This window comes from Cavia porcellus, unplaced genomic scaffold (genome assembly GCF_034190915.1).
Source record: "Cavia porcellus strain 051 isolate PalLab524CR breed Dunkin Hartley unplaced genomic scaffold, mCavPor4.1 scaffold_5, whole genome shotgun sequence".
Taxonomy (NCBI): Eukaryota; Metazoa; Chordata; class Mammalia; order Rodentia; family Caviidae; genus Cavia; species Cavia porcellus.
In genome coordinates, this window is record NW_026947488.1 from 23,976,005 (window position 1) to 23,997,984 (window position 21,980).

General features: G+C 45.6%; 1 long non-coding RNA gene across 1 annotated transcript; it reads right to left on the bottom strand.

Moving 5' to 3' along the window:
* Positions 1-7,141: 7,141 nt before the first annotated feature.
* LOC106027235 (uncharacterized) lies at positions 7,142-20,806 on the bottom strand. The gene is made up of 6 exons (XR_001200804.3): positions 20,625-20,806; positions 16,045-18,782; positions 9,347-9,471; positions 8,616-8,832; positions 7,744-7,870; positions 7,142-7,271 (listed from the first exon to the last, which is right to left on the bottom strand). It is a non-coding gene; the product is annotated as an uncharacterized LOC106027235 (long non-coding RNA).
* Positions 20,807-21,980: the final 1,174 nt, after the last annotated feature.

Below are 21,980 nucleotides of genomic sequence, written 5' to 3' on the forward strand. Positions count from 1 at the left end.
AGCATCTGCTGTGACCTTCTTTCCAAATCTTACACAGAGAAGATGAAAGGCTTTGTGACGGCACGTTGGTGGTGCTGTCCTCTGAGTAGTGAGATATCAGTCCTGCAGTGTTTTTCTTTTTGCTTATTTATACTTCCTTGATTTCTATTTTTCTCAGTTTCTAACCTGTTTTACAGAAGTAGTAAAATAAATATCTGTAAAGAATGAATAACTAAAATCACTTTTTAATCATCATGATATTTCATAAAGTTAGCTGTAATGTTCATATCTTGAGTTTTGTGAAATTATACACATCTGTCCTCTGGATGCATAGTACCTCACAGCACATGTCTAATTGTCCTATTTCTTGCCGTGAGAAATAGTCACTGTTGGTATTTTAGGAATAGGTTTTTATAGAGCTTGTTACATTCTATATTTATGATACATGTTTTTATTTATATCACCACCTTATTCCAGAAAGGATTTCAGGTGACTTACAAAGATACATGAAGCACAGAAGTAGCATAAATTAAAAGAAGATATGAGAAAAAAAGAAAAGCACAGAGAAGGGTGTAAAACAAAGATAAAAAGGATTCCTCTGTGCTTCTTCCCTAACTAGGCCCCTTTTTAGATGGGAGACTAGTCGAAGATGGCATTAAATTTCACACAAAGTCATATTTTTCCTCACTTTTAAATTAATTTGTCACTATTTCACAGCATATAGAAGCAGGACAATGATTTAAGGCACTTCCTTACCATTTGAAACGGTTATAAACACCTAGTGTACACCACTTGTAAGAAATGAATTAAGCAGCTGGTGTGAACACCTGCAAAGTACTAAGCACAGTGCTGGGCACAGTGAAGGTTCTAAATGAGCACAATAAGTCATATGGCCCCAGGGGCTGGGGATTTAGCTCAGCGGCATAAGCACCTGCCTTGCAAGCAGACAGTCGTGGGTTCAATCCCTGGTACTGATAAAAAAGAAAAAAAAAGTCATATGGCTCCCAGAAACCTATAACCCAGTGGAGAAGGCCAATCCATCTTAATTGGGGGTGGTCATTATGTGGTGCATCTTTAAAGTTTCCTCAGGTCCTTAAACTCAAGAGAGGGCATCATTCATGTCATATTCATTCAACAACTGTTTCATGACGGCCAATTAAGCAGAGAATAGCATGAAGTGTGCTTTGTATATGTTCTGTGGTCAAAATCCTCATTCTGCGTATTCTGGATGTAGAACCTTGGGCAAGTCACATCACGTCTCTGTGCCTAATTCCACCATCCGTACAGTGTGGAGACAAACACCAATCGGAATAGTCTGCTGACTGCCAGTAACGCAGCTGCTATCTGTTTCTTGCTCACACAGTAACCCATGAGGGCTCAGGCGTGGGGCATTGCACAAGCTGACTCAGGCATCTAGGGATTTATGGGAGGATTCTTTGTTTGTTGCTGTTTTGAGTACCTGGAATCAAACTCCGGACATTGCACTTGCCAGGCAGGTGCTTATGCTGCTGAGCCACAGTCCCAGGCCAGGCATCCAGGCTTTTCGCACTTCATGGTGTCACCATCCACTAAGGCCTCAAAGACCTCTGCCTCCCATGAGGCATCCAGCCTCAAGTGGTGGATTTCACTCCCATCCTCACACCACTGTCAGAAAACAGTCACAGAGCCACTCCCGAGTAGAAAGCCTAGGACAGTCTGTCCCTCTGTGGATCTGTGAAGGAGAGGATGTAGGGTTCAGTGAGCTCTTAACTGACTCCATCAAGAGCATTTAACTCACGTTGTGGACAGAGGACTCAATAAGAGGACTCTATGCCCGGCACAGTGTAGGCGCTTAATTAATGCTGGCATAAGAAGTCACTGATCGTTCAGCAAAAGCATTAGTTTTTCAGCATCTGAACCATGTACTACGCACTGGGCTTCTGTTTGGTCCACAAACCTCCCACCCCACACAAGGCCAGGAGATTATCTTTACAGGTGAGGAGAACTAAGACCCAGCAAGGGCGAGTAATTTGTCCAAAGTCAGCTAGAAAGAGCTGACACAGATTTGAACCCAAATTAGTATGATTTGAAAGTCTCTGATCTTTTCACCATATCACGGTTATAATGGAGCACACAGAATACACTGGTGTAAACTACCTTGGGCCAGTCTTCATAAAGTGAACTGCCTTGGGCCAGTCTTCATAAAGAAGTGCATTCAAAGGAGTAACTCATACAGAATGCAAACTTGGAGAAGTTTCTGGCAAAGCAGGAAATAGACTTCACCGAATAATAAGCATTCAAATGTCCTAACTTCCTCCCTCACCTGTGTACCGCCCCACTGTGTAGTTCACACACTCCCAACCCAAATCTCTCGTCTGCCCTGTATCCTTCTCAAATTTCAGCTCATTTCCTTCCCTAATTTGTGTCCATCCTTGTGAACAAATATACGGCCTTTGTTTCTCTAGAATTTATCTTTGTATCTAATATCTGAATTGGCACCAAACAGTTCCCTCAGACAATTTTCATTCATTCACAAAACATTTATTAGCTCTTGCTATGTGCCAGGCAGTGTGCTGGGTCCTGAGGATTGAGTATGGAGTGAATAACAAACACTAATTACATAATCACATAGATGCAAAGACAGAGACCCCAGACTCCTTCATGGAGGACACAGGGAATATGACCCAGCTTGAAAAGCAATGTCACACTATTTAAAGATCTAAGGGTGTATAGGATTATTTAGGTGGTTTGGAAGGACCAGGCAGCAGGATCAGTATATACAAAGGCCCTGTGGTGAGAGAAAGCACATTTGAGGAGCAGAGAGGAGGCCAAAGTGGCCAGGACCCTGAGGAGTGAGGGCAGTTTGGTGTGAGGGGAGAAAGCAGAGGTTGGCAGGAGGTAGTTCACTGAGACCTGGTAGAAGGGAGGCAAGGATTTGGGTCTTTTCCCTAGAGAGCAGAAGGAAGCCATCAGAGGACTTCATATTTAAGAATGCATCCTGGTGCCCTCAGCCACATCCCTTTAGCCTTACAGCTACCCATCCTCAGTGGACCTGAAGTTACCAGCACCATGGTCTCTGCTCACAGCCTTCTCCAACAACTAGAGCACAATTATCTGCCTATGAAACAGGTCCAGGTAGGAGAGGATTAGCAGCCCCATGTTCCTAAGGGCTTCCGCCTGGCAGCTCTTGGTGGATAAACACCCAGCTCTTTGCTCCCCAGGTGTGAGAACTTAAGGCATGTGGGGGTTACTGGCTCCCAAGGTCTCTGGGAGGATCCAGCTCCAGGTTCCCTCAGTGTAACCTGCTCAGTAAGCCCTTTACAGGATGCTTTCCCTTCCCTGTCTTCCTTCCAACACTCCTCCCTTCCAGAGTTTCACAGGATAACCCCCAAACAACTCTGTGCACCCACACCCTGTCTCAGGCTTTCAGAAGATCCCAAAGAGATGACCAAAAATAATAGTAACGTGTTTGAGAGCATTGGAGAAGGAACAGGACAGAGCATTTGTCAAGGCAGAAGATGCTCACTGCTTGTACCATCAGGCAGAGAGCAGTGGAGATGAAATCAGAGGGCCAGGGGTGAGGGAGGTGTGCAGGGAGAGGAGACAGCGACTTAAAGGCTGCCTCCCGAGCTGCTGTGCTCCCGGAAGGGAGGGCAAGGGAAAGGCTAAGAATACATATGTTAATATATTTGTGCGTATCACAGAACAGCTTGTAACCACCAGATTTTTTGGAACTCTCCACTATCTTCTCACCCGGCCTTGACTCATCAGACTCTAGAACAACCCAGCTGCCATCATCCCAGGGAAGCCTGCATTTTCTCCTGCAGGGCAGGATTCAATAACAGTGTTCTCATCCAATAAAGGAGGCTGGCGCACAGGGACGAAATATTGAATTAAAAACAATACCAGAGCTGCCAAGCTCGCACCACCCCTGAACTGCCTGTGCGTGCTTTTGCTCTGCAAATTGGTAACGGGAGCCCCAGGGAAATACTGTCTGGGAGAGGGAGGAGGAAGAGAGGGAGGAAGAGGGGGGAGCAGAGTCGACTCTTTGTCACTGTTGGCTGAGCAAGCACCAGGGAGCAGAACAAGGACAGAAACCCAGCCCTCAGCTCTGGGCCTTGGCTTTGGTCCTGGCTCCACAGATCTACCTTCAAGTGGCAGGAGAGCTCAGTGGTTACTCACATAGCGCTGAGGCCAAGCCCTCAAGGGTCTTCAGCCTGTATCTACTGCTGTTGATCGTATGACCTTGGGCAACTCTTTGGAAGCTCTGAACTTGAATTTTTGTTGTTATCTCAAGGGTTAGCACATGTCAACACTATGTTTAGCCCTTACTTAATTCTAATAACCATTCTATTTCCAAGACTCAGAAGAGTTAGGTAACCTGCTTAGGACCACATGCCCCTACAGATGTCCTCAGTTTGTATCTCCTCAAAATTCTGAAACCTAATCCCCACTTTGATGGTATTAAGAGCAGAAGCCTCTGGACAGAGCCCTCCTGAACAGGATTAGCGCTCTCATAAAAGAAGCCCGAGGGAGCTCTGCTCATCCTGCCACAGTATGAGGACAGTAGAGGGACTACTGTGCCACAGGAGGGCCCTTGGAGGACACCAACCTCCTGGCCCCTTGGTCTCAGATTTTCCAGCTCACTTATCTTTTATAGTAGCCTGAATAGAGTATCCATCTGATTAGCCACTATATCCCATTCTCCGTTAGATAAGAAATTCCCCATTTCCAAAGGCTTGGGGGAGGCCCTGCTGCTGAGTTCTCTCTTGGGCTTCCCATAATGTAGCATCTAGTTTTGCACTTGGCTCAGTCCTCTTTCCTCCTTTTCTCTTTCTGAGCTCATCATTTCTTTCCTCCAGTCCTTCACCAGGCCAACTTACAAATTCCTCCTCATGGCTCCTGGCCAGAGCTTCCAACCCCTCACCTTCACTTTCCAACTGTCCTGCAGGACAGCTCTGGTCAAGCACTTGCTAATGTCTATGATCTAAGAGGCTTCACCCGGCCCCTGGAATCCCTATCCACCACCACCAGACAGTTGTCTTCAAAAAAACTTGTATGCATCTCCATTAGTATCAGGTAGATGCCCCAATGGGACCAGAGGGGGACTTGAGGAGTTAGGAGTACATTGGGGTTACTGAGGCTGAGTGTGTGAGTGAGGTCACTCAGTGGGAGAAAGGTGGGAAGGGCAGAGGCTGTACCAGAGATCAGACCTCATCCTCTGCTCTAGATGTGCTCTGAGGTTGGACATGGCAGGAGAGAGTGATTTCTCAAAGCCATCCTGAGGGCAAAAACCCTAAATGGGGAGTACAGGCCAGGCTTGGGACAAACAGAGGCGTGGGAAGGCACTAGTCAGGGTTCTCATCACTGGGACCGAAATTTAACTTGAATAAATTAAGGGATAAAGGAGGTCATATTGTCTCTTGGTATCTAGAAAAGACTCAGTCTTGGGAAATCAGGCCCCTCAACCTGGAGGCTGCCTGGATCACCTCTTATAGATCACAGGATAGAGCACTTTCTATCCTGACTCCTTGACCCACTCTGACTCCTACATAGTGGGAAACATGACTCCTGTAGCTTCCAAATGTGTTATGGTTTAGATTAAGAATACCCCCCAAAACTCTCACTTGCTCACATCCCAGAGCTTTCAGAAAGTGACTGAATCAAGGCTGCTGTTAGGAACCGGGGTCTGGTCAGAAGAGGCAGGTCATTAGACATGGAAGGGTTTATTTCCCTCCTCGACCCCTTGCTTCCTGGTCCCCATGATGTGAACAACTTTTGTCCACCCAGGCCCTCTGCCATACTGTTTATGTGCTTAAGTCTGACAAACACAGATAGACACTTCTGAATTGTGAGTCAAAATTGACCTCTCTCCCTTTAAATCGTGGGTGTCAGGCATTGTATGGCCAACAACTAGAAAGTGACTAAGACAAGATATAAATCTCACAGATGGTGCGTTAGACAGAGACTGGCACTGCCCACAGGCTTTAAACTCCAATGAAGTTTAGCATTAGGCCAGTGGAACTTTAGTCCAATTAGTTTAGCTTTAGTCAGGTGCCCACCCTTGACCCAGTTAACTATGACCAGAGAGATGAAGCCAAGTGAAAACATGCTCAATCCTTTGGGGACAACAGGACTAGAGAAAGACATCATGGTTCCCAGAAGCCAGCTCAGTGTGGAGAGAGGAATAGGCATTATAGAGGGAAAGCAGATCCCGACAAGGGGCGTCTTGGACAGCAGGAGCCAGACAGCCTTGTGTGACCCAACGAGCACTTCTCAGAAGCCAAACCCCACTGTGGAGGAGAGTCAGAAAGTCAAACATGCAAAGGGACAGGGCAAAGACCCAAGCCAAGCCAGAGCTCCACACAGCAAAGGGCTGGCCCATTGTGTGGGGGCTGGATAACTTCTGCCTACTCTATCTTCTTTTGTTAACCCCTGCTTCTTGGTGCTGTCAAGGGCTATAATATGCAAAGCTACTTAGTTTCTTGAGATATGAAAGGACCAGGTAGGCTTGGCCAAGACGGAGGTGCCCTGTGCACATCCACCTGGGCTGACCCATAGGACTGAACGCCAGCCCCACCCTGACAACTGCTGTGTGCTGTGATGTGGGGAGCAGCAGGATCTGACTCCTTCCGTATCACCTTTCTCCTCCTGATCCTGGAATTCAACTCCAAGTCCTCAGAGCAACCAGTGCTGGGGGCTGGACTTTGGCAAGGGGGGACTTCCACAAATCCAGCCCTAAAATGGGAACAAGGTGATTGCAGAGGCTTCCAATGGAGGTAAAAATGCAATAAAGACAGTAACAGTAGGGCCATCAGTATGACACACTGAGCACCACATACCTAAACAGCTTCCTGCCCTACCTGATCATACTATCAAAGCCCTATGATACGTTATTCTTATCTCCAGGCAGTGAATCTCACAGATATGAAGTGGCATACCCAAGTCACACAACTAGAAAGAACTAAAGCTGGGACTTGAACCCAGCTCTGGCTAATCATAAAGCCTATACCCTTGACCTTTGCCATTTTTTATCTCTTTAGCCTGAGCTATGAAAACAACCCTTTGGTTTAGTATCTTCTTTACCTATAGCAGTCAGAATGATTTGGGCTACAAAAATGAAACTACCAAACTATAAAGAGGAAAATGTACCAACTCAAAGATTAGGTTTTGAGATACGTGCCTACAGGTATCATGAAGTCAGTGGCTTGAGGATCTCTTCACCATCTTCTTACTGTGTCATCACAGGATGTTCGTTCTTTTCACTTGGTCACAAGATGGCTGTCAGACCTCCAGACATTTGTGGCCATGCCCTGCAACAGAGGAGGAATTTTTTTTTCCTTTTTGAGAACAAAACAAAACAGGAAAATTGTTTCCAGGAGCTATCAAACAAACATTCTTCATATCTCACTGGGCAGAATTGTTCCCATTCCTGTTTCCAAACTAATTACCCACAAGGGAACTATGACGGCCTGAACAGCTTGGTAAAGCCCAGAGCCATTCAGATTATGCTTCTAAGTCAGGACTTGTTTAGGAAGGAGAAAGGGGCTGTGACTTATTCAGGTAAGCAAACAAAAATGTAGGCAAATACCCCTTTTTTCCATTCTGCAATACCCTTTTTTTCTAATTGTTTCCTTCTTTCTCTGCCAGGTAACATTTTATTCACCCTTCAAGAACCAAGTTAAATGCTACCTATTCTGGGCCATGTTCCTTGACTTCCTTCCATCAAATCTATTGCACTGTCCTCTGTGCTTCCCGGAAACATGGCACATGCTATTTCCTCACCACATAGCTGCAGAGAGAGCTCAAGCTTCAGAGTCACCAGAGCTAGGTTCAAATCCCAGGTCCTCCACTTCCTTCAAGGGAATCTCTGAGTACGCTAGTTCCCCTTCTTCAAGACTTATTTCTTCTTCTAGGAAAGGATACATTATTATTAGTATTACTATGGTACTTGGAATCAAACTCATGACCTCACGCTTGCCAGGTAGGCACTTGCACAGCTGAGTTTTATCTCTGACCCAATGATACATTTTTAAAGGCAGTTTTGAGAATGAAGGTAGCCAATTATCAATAACACCCTCGGAAAGAAGGGAGAGTGGATGGCATGAAGAAAGAAACCTTCAGGCTGGACCAAGCAAAATTCAACTCTCAGCAAGAAGAAAGCTGAAGTCCTTCCAAGGTGCCCCTCCCCCTGGATCTCCCAAGAAAGTCATTTTTCATCCCCAAAGTCATTCGGCTTAGAGAGAGGGGAGAGGCGAGGTGGTGGGGTCTGTATTGTGCCTGCCCTGCCATCATCCATCACCCGGCTGACAGGAACTCACCTCCCACAAATAAAGTTATGACAAGCGTCCCCAACCCATTCTTTCAGCTGTCGCCTCCCTGTTTCCATCATCTCTGACTTTATAAGCCATCAGCCAAGCTGTTTGTCTTGCCTCTGACAGGGCTTGGCTATGGGAGCCTGAGGGTCGTGCAAAGGGATGGCTGGACTCAAGGACAGGTGTTCACCCGATTCACCACCAAAGTCTCAGGCTTGTCCTTGGTGTACTCATAAAACATTGCTTCCCCAGGGGTAGAGGTCCAGAGGTGAGGTGGAATGGGAGGGGAATGTTCTGTTTATTTATTTATTCAGCAAACATTAGTGAATGTCCCTACTGTACCTAGTCTTGTTAGGCACAGCTGCAGCCATCAAGATGAGCCAAGCACATCTTCCCCCTGAGGAGAGCCCAGTGCAGTGTGGGTGTGGAGAACAAGCCACCTCAATACACAGTGGCAGCAAAGTGTGGCCAACGCAGTCTGTCTGTGGACTGTGGGAACACGGAGGAGCACCGGAACACAGGGAAGGCTTCTTGCAGGAGGTGGGATTTAAACTGAGACCTGCAGGACAAGGAGGAAAGATAGCTGTGTGACGGTGAAGTCTTCAAAAATGTTCTTTCTTCCCTAAAGGTTTACCTGTCTACCAGAACCCAGGGACAGAAATGAACAGATGCCAGAGAAGGGAGGGAACCTTGACCAGGCTGATGAAATGGCATGGACATGGGCTCCTTTTTGGTTTCCTGGAGGGACAGTGATAAATTACCACAAACTTCATGTCCTCAATGACAGAAATACCCCCGCAGTTCTAGGGGTCAGAAGTCTAAAATCAAGGGATGATCAGGGTGTGCTTTTCCTGAAGGTTCTGAGGGTCGATCCGTATGCTGCCTCAGAACTGGCTTTTGGTAGCTGTGGGCAGCGTGGCCTTCCTCGGCTTGCAGATAGGTCTTCCAATCACTACCCTGCTCTCCTGTCACTCAGCCTTCTCTGGGTGTCTCTGTGCACCTCCCCCTTGCCTGTTTCTGATAAGAACACTCTCCTTGGTTTTACAGCATACTCCGAATCCAGATGATCTCACCTCAAGATTCTTGACTTGCAGGATACTGGCATCGGGATGTTCACACATATGAGCATGGGATAGGTGGGTGGGGGTGCTCGTATTCCATCAACTGAAGATGAAGAGGTAAGAGAATATGGCACATTCTGGGAACAGAGAATGACTAGGTAAGGCTGGAACTCTGAGACAGGGTCATCTTTAGAACCCACCTCTGCCACTTAAAGAGTCAGAGAGGGCCAGGGACTTAGCTCAGTGGCATAGCACCTGCCTGGCAAGCATATAGTCCTGAGTTCGATTCCTAGCAAAAAAAAAAAAAAAAAAAAAAAAAAAAAAGAGCCAGGAACCCACTGAGTCTCTTGCTGCCTCAAAGTCTTTGCTTGCTCACCTGTAGTGTGAACCAGCCCTCTGGGCTCCTTGCACTCTGTTGGGAGGGAATGTAATCCTTGTACCTAATCCAGTTCCTCAGTGGGAGTGTGGGCATCAAGAAGATAGCAACCAACCCAAATCAGCCAAAGCAAAAGGAGAATTAATTAGGTTATGTTTGGAGAAAGCCCCGGAATAGAACTGCTTCAGGCTTAAACGACGTGTTTGGGAGTCGGTTTCTCCCCATCTAGCCTCTTTGTTTGGTGCAACCCTGGCTTCATCTTCAGGTTCCTGAGGGTGGACCCGGTGCTAAGCACCTTCCATGGCCCTGCCTCTCTGCTCCTTGCCTCTGTCACCCTGCTCTCTGCTTTACAGCCTGGGCTGCCCGGAGGCATCAGTGGGCCCCCCTGGGCCTCTGGCTGCCAGGGGGTTGAGCCAGTGGGAAGCGATGGCAGGCCACACAGGCAGAGAGAAGAGTAGAGGGGGAGTTTTTCTCCCTTCCAGGTTCTTTCCTCTTTCTCAGCCACAGCTTCTCTCTCTGGGTAATGGAAATTACTTCTATTCAGACCTTTGTCTTTTGGACCTGGTTGTAGTAAAGGCTCCCCACGATCACCAGCCCAGAGGAATTGCACCACCCTTTGTTGATTCCCTAAATTTTACTGATACCTTTGTAACTAGCCCCTTTATTATAATCTCCTGAAATTACCAATTTGAGAGAATCTGGTTCCTCCAAGGAGTTTGCCTGGCAACTTGGGCTCTGCTTGCCTCGCCACACCTGTTGGTAAAATGGCACCTACGTGGTAGACAATTACACTGGTGGCCCTCCACGTCTCCCAGGATTCATGCAAGTCCCCTTCTACCCTAGGCATTGGGCTCCCTCAAGCAACTTGCTTTGCCCACTGGGACAGCGGCCTGTGTGGGAAGAGAGCCTTGATCAGAGCTTGTTCATTTGTGCTATGCTTTAGATGTTCCCTCTGGGAACCCTGCTCTTCACTGAGGAATCTGGGCCTTTGTGCGGAAGAAAAGGTTCTCCTGCAGGGGACCTGGAAGAGGAGATGCCATGTGGAAAGAACAGTTGGACTACCCCAGCTAACAGTCATCACAAAGCTCCAGGCCCCATGATGAAGTTGTCTGCCTCACTGGGCGGGGTATTTTCCCACTCACATAGTCTAGAATTGCCAGCTCCCAATCATGATAAAAAGCAAGAGGACTTGCAGGCAGTGCTACTGACATGTTTAGCTTTCTGAAAAATGTGCATCTCCTTCTGCCTGTAATTGTGGCAGACCATGCCCACCAAACCCCACCCCACACCCTACACACACACGAACTTTTGTTTCTCGGTCTGTGGATCCAGCCCAGCCATAAGTGAATGCAACCATGGGAATGACTCCAGTCAATAGGACACAGAGAAAAAGCCCTGCTCCGTCAGCCTGCACAGTTACGAGAAACCAAAAATTATCATTGTTTTAAGCCACTAGGTTTGGGTGGTTTATTACTCAGCACTCAACATACCTGAGCTTTATTTCTAATTGTTCAAGTGCCAGATTCATGTACACCTAGGAAGAGGGAGACCCTTCTGGTAGCTCCTACAAATGCCCTGGAGTTCACTCTGACTGGTTCCGCTCAGGTCATGTGCCAGCTGTGAACCAATTGCAGGACCAGGAAAGACTCAACCACTGATTGGCTTAATTTGGATCACATGGGCTTAATTTGTCCTAGAGCAGGAAATAGGCTCTTACTGGGACCATTAGACCTGAAATTGGATAGTTTCCCAGAGAAATAAGGGAGCTAGATACTAAGGACAGATTTGGGGGGTAAAACTCGGGAAATTACCCTTAATGTATTCAATTACTATTTAAAAAAATGGACAAAAGTGAACCTCTAGAACAAAAGAAACTATGAGATGATGAAGAGACCATGACACTTTGGTGGTAGACATTGTTGGTTTGAATTCTGGCTCTAACTCAAATTTACCCTTTGAAAGCTGGTTACCTCTGTGTACTCACCTATAAACTGGACCTGTTAATGCCTACACCAGGGTTAATGCCTATGCCAGGGTAAGTCCAATCATGACTGTCATGGTAGATAAAGAGAGAGGCTTTCCAGACTCCCTCAAGGAGGGCCTAGCTGCCAGGTCTGGACAGTGTGGCAGCAGATACCCTCCAGCTGTCCAACCTTTCAAATCTGCCTCAGCTTCAAAGACTACCTACTCTTCCCCGGGCAACCTGCACCTAAGGACTGAACAAACAAGGATTTACAGGCCTGGCTGTCTCAGCCCAGTGCAGAGCAGCTTGCCAGCTCCTGCCAGGCACTGAGGCTTTGTAGGGTCTGAACTGTATGGATGTCTTCCTGTCTAACCCTTTCACAGGGCGGATCCCTAGTAAATATCTAGCATTCCAAACTCTCTTTATGAGTCCCCATTTGGTGATAGAAGACAGATTCTTCACCTAGCTTTAGCACCTAGGGGGCAACTGGTAAGTTTGCTGCATGAAAATTGGCAGGCATTAGGCACTACGGTCCTGAAATATGGTCCGAAGGGTGGCAGGAGATGTCTCAAAGACATTCGTTTTCCCTCCGTGCACCTGCAGACCCTGCTCGCCAAGCAACAGAGCTGGTCCTTAAAGCCTCAGGCTTTCAGAACCATTGAATCAGAATCCATGAGTGGAAAGAGACCTCTACAGCCACCTCTTATCATGTGTTCAAGGGTCTTATTCAGAGTGACCCTCCCTTGAAGCCTGGCCTGAAGCAGGTGTCCTCCCCTACACACACACACACACACACACACACACACACGCACACATTTCCTCTCTATTCCTTCTCTGTGCCTTTTTTAAAACACTTGACACCTCTGAAAGCATCATGTTTATTTATGTGCACACCTCTTTATTGTCTGCCTTTTACATTTATGTGTAAACAGTCCTTGACACATAGTAAGTGCTTGGAAAGTATTTGTGAAGGGAAGGAAGGAAAGAAAGAAAGAATGGGAGGGAGGGAGGAAGGGACTTTGTCTTGGCTACTTTTCTCTTGTTGCTGAAATAAAATACCAGACACCCAAAGTTGAAGAGGAAAAAGTTTAGCTCACAGTCTGTAGAGGTTTCAGTCTATAATCAGCTGGCTCCAAGGCACCATGGCACATGTCAGTCGGGCAACAACTTATGGCAGAGGAAGACAGCAAAAGCAAGCGAGCAGGGGAGGGGAGGGGAGACAAGCCTTTTTCTATCCCTTTTGTTGTATCCTGTCTACTGGGATCAGGGTGGTGCTAAACCAATCAGTAGACTGATCCAGAAGTCACTCACCCTCAATCCCAGGATCCTTAATTCCAGCATTGCACTATGAATCAGTCACACATTCTTTATTCTGCCACTTGCAAAGGAAAACCCCTATGACCACATGAAACTCTGGAGGGACGTCTAGACACAAACCATAACAGCCATGGAACTCAGGCAGGAGAATGTCTGGGACTGTATACAGTTAGCAGTATGGATGCCCTCATGCTACCTCCCCCACGCCACACTGGACCTGAGCTGTGGCCAGGGGTACATGTCCCATGCCCACCAACAGTGTCCTACCTCACAAGCCCACCCTGGTTGTCCCACCCCAAAACTATATTGAAAGCACTGTTGCCTAGCTTGGCAGATAGGCGCAGAGATTTAGTGCCTCCACTTGGGGTGACAGAAGTTGGCGAGTTGATGCCTCACCTTCCAATTCTTTGGGGGGGGGGACTTTTCTTATGTTCATTTTGCACTCAGAGGCTTCCTTGAGATTGAGCCCCAACTGCTCACAGCAGTGACCAGCTTCTTCTCTGTCTCGCTCACTCAGTTGTCACACCCCTACTGTAAGCAAATACATCCCTTGTACCCCTCCCTCTTTTGGGCCCTGCATTTTCGGGGTACCCACTCAAGGCAGGCCAGATCAATCCACTGCCTTTCAGTAGTTCTCTTTCATTCATTCTCCTCTTAAAGCTCAACCCACTGGCCCTGCTGTTCCAATTGACTTCTAGAGAGATGCCCTCCACCCCGCTACCTTCTCACCTCATCTGGCAGACAAGCTGACAGGCCTTGATTTTCTCCCAACTCAGCCCTAGTTCCAAGAAATTTTAATGAAGGGACTTGGCTGGGCACAGGAGGGCCCAGGTGCTTTGGAGGCAGGAAGGCAGGGAAGGGGTGTCTCTGAATGAGTCCACAAAGATTAAATCATCTCCTGTCTCCTGTGCTCCTCCAACCCTTTTGTTCTGGGGCTCACATGTCAAGTCCAACCCATTATCTGCCCTTTCTCTTTTGCCTGTGCCATCCTGTGGCCATCTCAGCAGAAGCACTGAGCCGCTCCAAACAAAAGAGCCCAATGTGGGTGCTGAACTTTCCAGTATACAAGGAGCTACGAAGCCTTTACCTGTGGGCAAATCATCAGTATTATTACTATTGGTGTCTAAATGCAAAAGCTCGCTCACCTTGAGGAGATATTATTTCCCCTTATGCCTCCTTTCTTTTGCTAAGCAACAGTAGAACCTAGTTAGAAAAGTCATGTGATCAGAAACAAAATTCTGCCATTTGCCCATTCACTCACTCACCATCAGGCCACTTCTCTGTGTGCAAGCCCCTGAGGGTCCACAGTGGTATCCTCCCCACCAGGAGCTCACATTCTAAAGGAAGTACAGTGGTCAGGGTCTAATCCGGAAACACGTGAGTACTTACAAGGAGGAATTTTAATCTGGGGGAAAGAAGAGCTAAGAAGCCACCTGGAGTCAGTGAAGCAACCCAGAAGCTGGTGACAGCGTGAGATTGCCTCCTTCCCAAGGCAGGAGGGACAGAATGAGACGGTCATGCCACTAGCCTGGGAGAGGATCACCTGGTAAGGACACGGGACCCTGAAAGAACTACAGGGGAGCTAGAGACATGCAGAGGTCACAGCCATTACTGCAGATCTGCCCAAAGCCTGGAGAAGAAACGCCTGGGCCTCATCCTTCCTCTGCCTTGCAGTCTCCCAGTGGCCAAACTCAGCCCTCCTGCAGTACAAAGCAGACTGGCAGAAAAGTAAGGCCTGAGAAAGGGTAAGCAGGCAATACTGTGTGAGAAGTCTCAAGAGTAATAGAAACACAGTGCTGCAGAACACAGGGAAGCACTTGTAACTTTGTCAGAAGTCAGAAAATAGGAGGTGAATTGGAACCAGGCTCTAAAGGATGAATAGGAGTTTGCTAAATATTGAGATAGAGTTAAGTCCAAGTAACTGAGATAGCACACAACAGTCTCCCTTTATCCTACAGGGGATATATTTTAAGACATTCAGCAGATGCCTGAAACCACAGATTGTACTGAACTTGGTATGTAATATACTAATTTTTCATATATATATATTCCTATGATAATATTTAACTTTCTGTTATTATTAAGTAATAATAAAATAGAAAATTATAAAAGAACAATAATAAAATTGCCAGTATCACTACTTTTGTACTTTGGTGTCATTATAAAGTAAAATAAGAGTTGATTGAATGCAAGCATACAATACAACACAAGCCACAGTCCATCTGATAACAAGAAGGGGGGTAAGTGACTAGTGGGCAGGTAGCATATACAGCATAGATACACTAGACAAAGGGATGAGTCATGCCCAGGTGGAACCATGCACAAAATGGCATCACCCTACTCAGAATGCTGCATATTTAAGATGTATGAGTTGCTTATTCCTAGACATTTTCATTTAATACTTTCTGGCAGTAATACTTATGTGATAGGTCCCACGTAAATGAAACTGAGGACAGTGAACCCACAGATAAGACTATGATATTAAAAAGTATGTTAGTGGAGAATGTTTTAGCACCTGCCACCAGCCCTGTACTCTGGCCCGTCTTAGGACACTTGTCCTCTCTGGTCCAAATTCTTCTTGTTCCGCATGTTGCCCTTCTAATCATTTACCTGACCAGCGGAGCTGGAAGACACCATTCTGATACTCCCTGGCTGGCTTGATACTTGGTGATGTGCCAGCAACTTGCCTTCCTGCTACATCTTCCCTGGTACTCTTGGCAGAGAGCGGCATGCCCTGCACCTCTGCTGCTCTGTGGGCTAGCTCCAGCTTGGGCACTGGGGCAGGCCGATGAGTACAAGCTAGATGGATGAATGGATGGATGAATAGCTGGATGGATGGATGCATGAACTAACATAAACACATTCATGCTTTTCCTCATGCCTGGACTGCTCCCCACCCCTGTCACTTATAGTAGCCCTTTCCATTTGTGAACCAGCTGCTGTGGTTAGTTGCCTAAGTGATCTCACTGAATCTTCCTAGAAATTCAGTAGAGGACCACCTTTATCTTTCCAATGTCACAGAGGAGGAAGCTGAGACTCAAAAAAGTTAAGTACCTTGCCCAGGATGTCCAGCTACTATGAGACAAATCTGGGATTGAGGTTGGTCCCATCTAGATGTGTGGATTTGAGGAGGTCCTTTTGAAGTCTAAGCACAGCTGCTCCAAGTCTAGGTCCTCAGAGTCTGCTGGAGTCTTCCGGTAGGGACTCTTCCACAAAATGCCACAATCAGCTTTAACAGAAGAAATAGCACTAACTGAGGGCTTATCAGATACGCGGCTCAACACTTAGCATTCTATACCTAGCAGCTCTGAGCCCTCTTTACACTGAAACTCTGAGTCCTCATAGCACCCCACAAGGTGGAGATTCTTATACATATGGCCAGGGAAGCTCCGGAATCAGTCAGTAAGTCAACAAATACATGGTGAGCAGGTCCTTGGGACTGGTCATCACTAGATGCTAGAGACACAGGGATGATCAGGACAGCCATGGTGGGGTTGTCCCCTTGGAGTTGGCAGGCCGTTGGGAAGAAGAACCCTTAAAAGACAAATAAGTAATTTAATTATTTGGCAGCTACGGTAGTCAAGGTCCTGTGACCAAGCCCATCCTGGATGTATTGGGAGATACTGAATAGGACAACCTGACCTCATCTGAGGGACCAAGGACAGCTTCCTGGAGGACATGACTGTTAGTATCAGTTGTGAGCAGGCATTCTTTAGATGCTGTGCCACAAACTGTCACCTCTGCAGGACCTGGAATCAAGTCTTGGGCTACCAGGTTGGGCCAGTACCCCAGTATTCCCAAGGCAATACTCCTGGCTAGGCCTGTGCATCTGGGCCAGTACTGGGCCCACTGATCCCTCTGTGGCCACTTTGATGACAGAGCTGTACCGTGGCCAAAGCACCTGGGACACACCCCAGCATAAGCCAGCTTTTTCCTGAACTGCCTGCCTGGCCATGAGTATGTCCTCTAGCCTGCTGGCCTCCTGGAGCCTTGGCAGAGAGTCAGGAGGAGGTGGCTCTGAAACGGGACAAAGAGAATTCAATTTCCATTTCACTCTTAGTTCCCTGTTTCCAGTCCAGATGCCTCCAGATCTAATTCTGAATAAATAATTGTACTGAGTAACCCGGGTCCCTTGGTGATTAAGTAAACACGCCGAGGCGGGTGGAAATTGAATTAGTGTGGTGTGCTCAGCCATTATTACCCACCCCTCCTCATGAATATTAATGAGGGGTTATTAAGAAATGTAAATGATGCCTCAGGGGATGGGGAGATGAGGAGGGGGTCAGGGAGAGAGGACAGGCCATTCAGAAAGCTGTATGATTGAAGGCATTTTTAAAATTATGTCAGATCTTTCTCTTCCGTGCCATGGCAATGTTTCCGGACGCTTCACTTTTATTAAAATGAGGGTAAGAGAACAAATTTTAATTTGAGGATAAAATTAGCATTTTCCAAGCAGCCTTGGCAGCAGCAAGGACATATTTTGCCAGAAAATGGACATTCGGGGCGGGGTGGTGCGAGGTTGGGGGAGCTGCATCTGATGGACGATTAGTTCTCTCAGTTCATCTCCAGGCAAGGGAGTAAACAAATTAATCTTGGAGCGGGAGCAGCCTGGAAGATGATGGAAGCCTTGAGGATCAGCAGTATCTTTGCTGGGAAGCTAGGAGGTGTCACAGAGGCCCAGAGCGGCCTTATTGCTGGCTCTGAGAGGTCAGGCTCTGATCTGCGGTCACACAGTGAGGAGGGGCACTTCTGCTGGGTTTTGTGGACAAGTTGAAAAGTTGGGAACAGGGCTGCTTCTCCAAGACAAGCTTCGGAGAGGAATGCAACCTCAGTTTCCCCACCTCCTTCTTGGCCTCCAGGACCCCCCTCACCCCCCACTATCTCATCTCTCTGGTTACAGCTTCTGTTCTTATCTCGCCTTCTCAAACTCTGGTACCAGGTTCATTTGCCCCACTTTACTGAGCATTGTTTCTGCTCCACAACCTTCAGTGACTCACTGTCACTCTTGGACTGAAGCTTAGATTTCTCCCTGTGATATTCTAATCTCTCCAGAATCTTACTGCCATTCAATTTGCCAGTCCAAGTGCTCACTGCTCTTTGCAGCTGCAATCAGATGCATCTAAGAAGGTAGGAAGGTGAGAAGAAGGAGAATAACATAAGATGGAAAAACAAGAAAGAAGGAAGAGAGAGGTAGAAGAGAAAACAAATGTCAAGCACCAAAATATTCCGAATTTGCTAACTCTTTGTATGACAACAATGAAAGTGATAGCTGCTCTCACTATTGAGTGTGCCACTGGCTCGACACTACTGCAGCTGGTGGTGCTCCTGAAGGAGCACAGAGATCCCCACATTACAGAGGGACAACTGAGGCTCCCAGGTCGGATGGTTTGCTCCAGGTCACACGTGTCATAAGAGACAAAACCAGCCTACTGGACATCGAAGCCTGAATTTCGAACTGCAGCACCTCCCACCAGCAGTAATCAGTGTCCCCTCTTTGCAGGTGAAGATGAGGAGGTGCAGGTGGATAGTGATACACCTGCAGATACTGGGAAAAAATAGGCAGAAACCAGCGGCATCGAAGTTCTGAGAACCGGCCTTGCTCCATCTCCATCAACACGAGGGTGCCAGGCACACAGGCTGTCAGAGACCTGGTCACACTGTGCTCCGGATGGTGTCCCCCAGAGGAAGCCTGCAGGTTGACTCCAAGGTTTCCATAGAGATCCTTGTCTAGGCCATGAGTCTCAGACCTGCCCAGAGAAGCTCGGCGGTGAGGATCTGCTGCCCTGTATGCTCTGGACAGGAAAGAGTGAATATGATCAAACTCATGCATTTTAACAACTTCTTCAGCACGCCGCGCTCCACCCGCTCCAGGAATAAAGGCTGACAGGTGCAGCTGAGTTAATCAGAGTGGATAATAGAGGAAAAGACAGGAATCACTGGCCAAATTGCAGCAGAGAAAAATGGGGCGAAATCATGAGATGCAAGTCAAAAATGTCCAATTAAAGTGTGACGGTGCTTAAAGGGCAAGCGCTACATTCTCAGTCCTGGGAAGTTCCACTGTGACACCGCGGGGCATGAGTGGATCATGGACCAGTAGCGTAGGTGATTATTTTTAGTGCCATACAGATGAACTTTTAAAAATTTTGAACTGCTATTTTTAATGTGCATTAGAAAAGATATAATTAGCATATAAAACTGTTATTTGATGGACATTCCTGCTGAGAGTGAATTTAAATTTTAACTAAAGAAGGTATTTAATTGCTAGTCTATTAAAAAAAAACTTTTAATTTTATGGCTGAATGATGAACATGACTCTTCTATGACCAAAGCTTAGGAAACATATTTGAATTCCTTGTTACTGGTCCATCAGTTAGCAGCTCCAGCCATCCCAAAAAGCTTGTGAGAAACACAGAATCGTGGGGTCTTCCCAAGACCTACTGAATCAGCACTTGTATTTTAACAAGATTCCTGGTGATTTACATACATGTTTCTATGTACACATTAAAAAACTAACAATCTACCTTGATTGTCAGCAAGATAGTAAGGATCCTTTCAGACTTGGTTCTAAGGAAGGAGCACTGGAATTGTTCCAACCACAACACTCTTTGTCTCTGAAGAATTTACAATTGCATAAGCACAGAAAAAAGAACCAAAGTCCAGAGAATACAAGTTCAAAGTTGCACTGTATGCTGTGTTAACACTGATTCTGTTTTAGTCTAGGTCTCCCAACATCTTGGCTGATGCAGGAAAGAATTACAATCAAATTGCTGTCAATAATGTGTGTGGCTTTAAGAAAAATGATGGTTAAAGATGTTGCAAGGAAAGAAAATTACAGCCCACTTTCTTTTGGGAACGCAGATGAAAAATCCTCAACAAAATCCTAGCAAAGCAAATTTAGTAACATATAAACAGGATTACACATATGGCCAACTGGGATTCACAGCAGGAATGCAAGGTTGGTTCAATATATGAAAATCAACTAACGTAACATACTGTATCAACAGAATAAAGGACAAAAACTACATGATCCTTTCCATAGATGCAGGAAAAACACTTGACAAAATTCAAAACTTTTTCATGGTTAAAAGCAATAACAAAAGAATTGCAAGGAACTTCCTCAGTCTGATAAAAGTCATTTACAAAAATTCACTCCTAATGTACTAAGTGTGATTAAGCATATTTTCCTCCTAAAATCAGGAACAAGACAAGGCTATCCATCATCACTTTTATTCAAGGTTACTTTTTTTTTTTTTTTTTTTTTGTCTTTTTCCTTTTTATCGGTACCGGGGATTGAGCTCACGACTGCCTGCTTGCAAGTCAGGCACTTATGCCACTGAGCTAAACCTCCAGCCCCTCAAGGTTATTTTAGATATCTTAGTCACAGTAATTATGCAAGAAAAAAAGCAAAAGATACATAGATTGGAAAAGAAGAAGTAAAACTACCTTTGTTTGCAGACTACATAAATTTGCATGCATAAAATCCTTAGAAATCTTTAAAAACAATTAGAATTAATAATTGTTCAGAAAGGTTGCAGGATACAAGATCAGTATACAAAATTCAACTACATATCTGAACAACACAATAAAAAATGAACAGTACAAAGAAATGAATAGTCAGGCATGGTGGTGCACACCTGTAGTTTCAGCATTTGGGAAGCTGAGGCAGGAAGAATGCTACAAATTTGCAGTCAATCTGGGTCACGTAGTGAGGTCAAAGCCACCTTAACCACATTGCAAGAGTCTATTGAAAGAAAGAGAGAGAGGAGAAAGAAGAAGACAACAATACTAAATTTAAGGAAACAATTCTAATACTATTTGTAATAACATCAAAAAGAATAAAATTCTTAGGAATAAATTTAATAAAAGTGCAAAAAAAAAAAAAAAAAAAAAAAAAAACCCAGAGTGGAGGGTCTAGGTTTTAGCTTAGCGGCTAAGTGCCTGCCTGGCAAGCATGAGGTCATGAGTTTGATCCCTGATACCAACAAAAAAAAAAAAAAAAAAAAAAAAAAAGAAAGAAAGAAAGAAAGAAAAAAAGTGCAGAACATCAGAAAATGAAAAAATAGCATTGAAAGAAATTTTTTGAAAACCTAAATGTGATCAAGTGTGATTATATCAGTGTGACTTGAGTAAGAACTACCTAGCAGATTAGTAAATTCCAGCGTGTTTATGAATGATGACCTACTGAGCAAGGAAGTCTCACCCTGGATGGGAGTGACTGCAACAAATAGATGTGTATTTTGTACAGAATAAAGGGAAGCAGGGAGTGCTTTTCTTTTGGAGGAGGAGCTGTAGTCTTTGCTATAGCCTTTGGGTGCTGATTTCCGTTTCTTTACCCTTCCAGGATAGATACTTCAGCTTTCTGACACAACTTGTGCTGATGACTTGATGGTGAGCTTCAAGGACTTAACTTTTGGCTCCTACAGGATCTTTCAGCTCCAGCAATGCTGACAGCCACCTCTGATCCTGCAGGCAATCACTGAGACTCTTCTGCTTCTGAGACTCTAAACCTGCCTAGTAAGTCCCTTGTATAATTATATATGCGAATAATATTGATTCCGCTCTTCTATAGTACTCTAACTTAAACGGTAAGCAAATAGAAAAGTTATCCCATGTTCATGAATCAAAAGACGATATTTTTGTGATGGCAATACTCTCCAAACTGATCTACAGATTAAATGCAATTCCTGTGGAAATTCTAGCTGGGTTTTTTTTTTTTTTTTTTTTTTTTTTTACAGAAATGACAGGCCATTTCTAAAATCATACAAAATTACAAAGTATTCCAAAAATCCAAAACAATCTTGAAAAGAGCATTTTCTGATTTCAAAACTTACTACAAATCAACAGTAATAAAGAAAGTGTGGAATTTGATTGATATATAGATCAGTGTAACAGAATCGAGAGTCTAGAAATAAGCCCTTATATTTTTTGTCAATTGAATTTCAGTAAAAACATCAATTGAAGAAAAAATTTGTCACTTCCACAACTAGTGC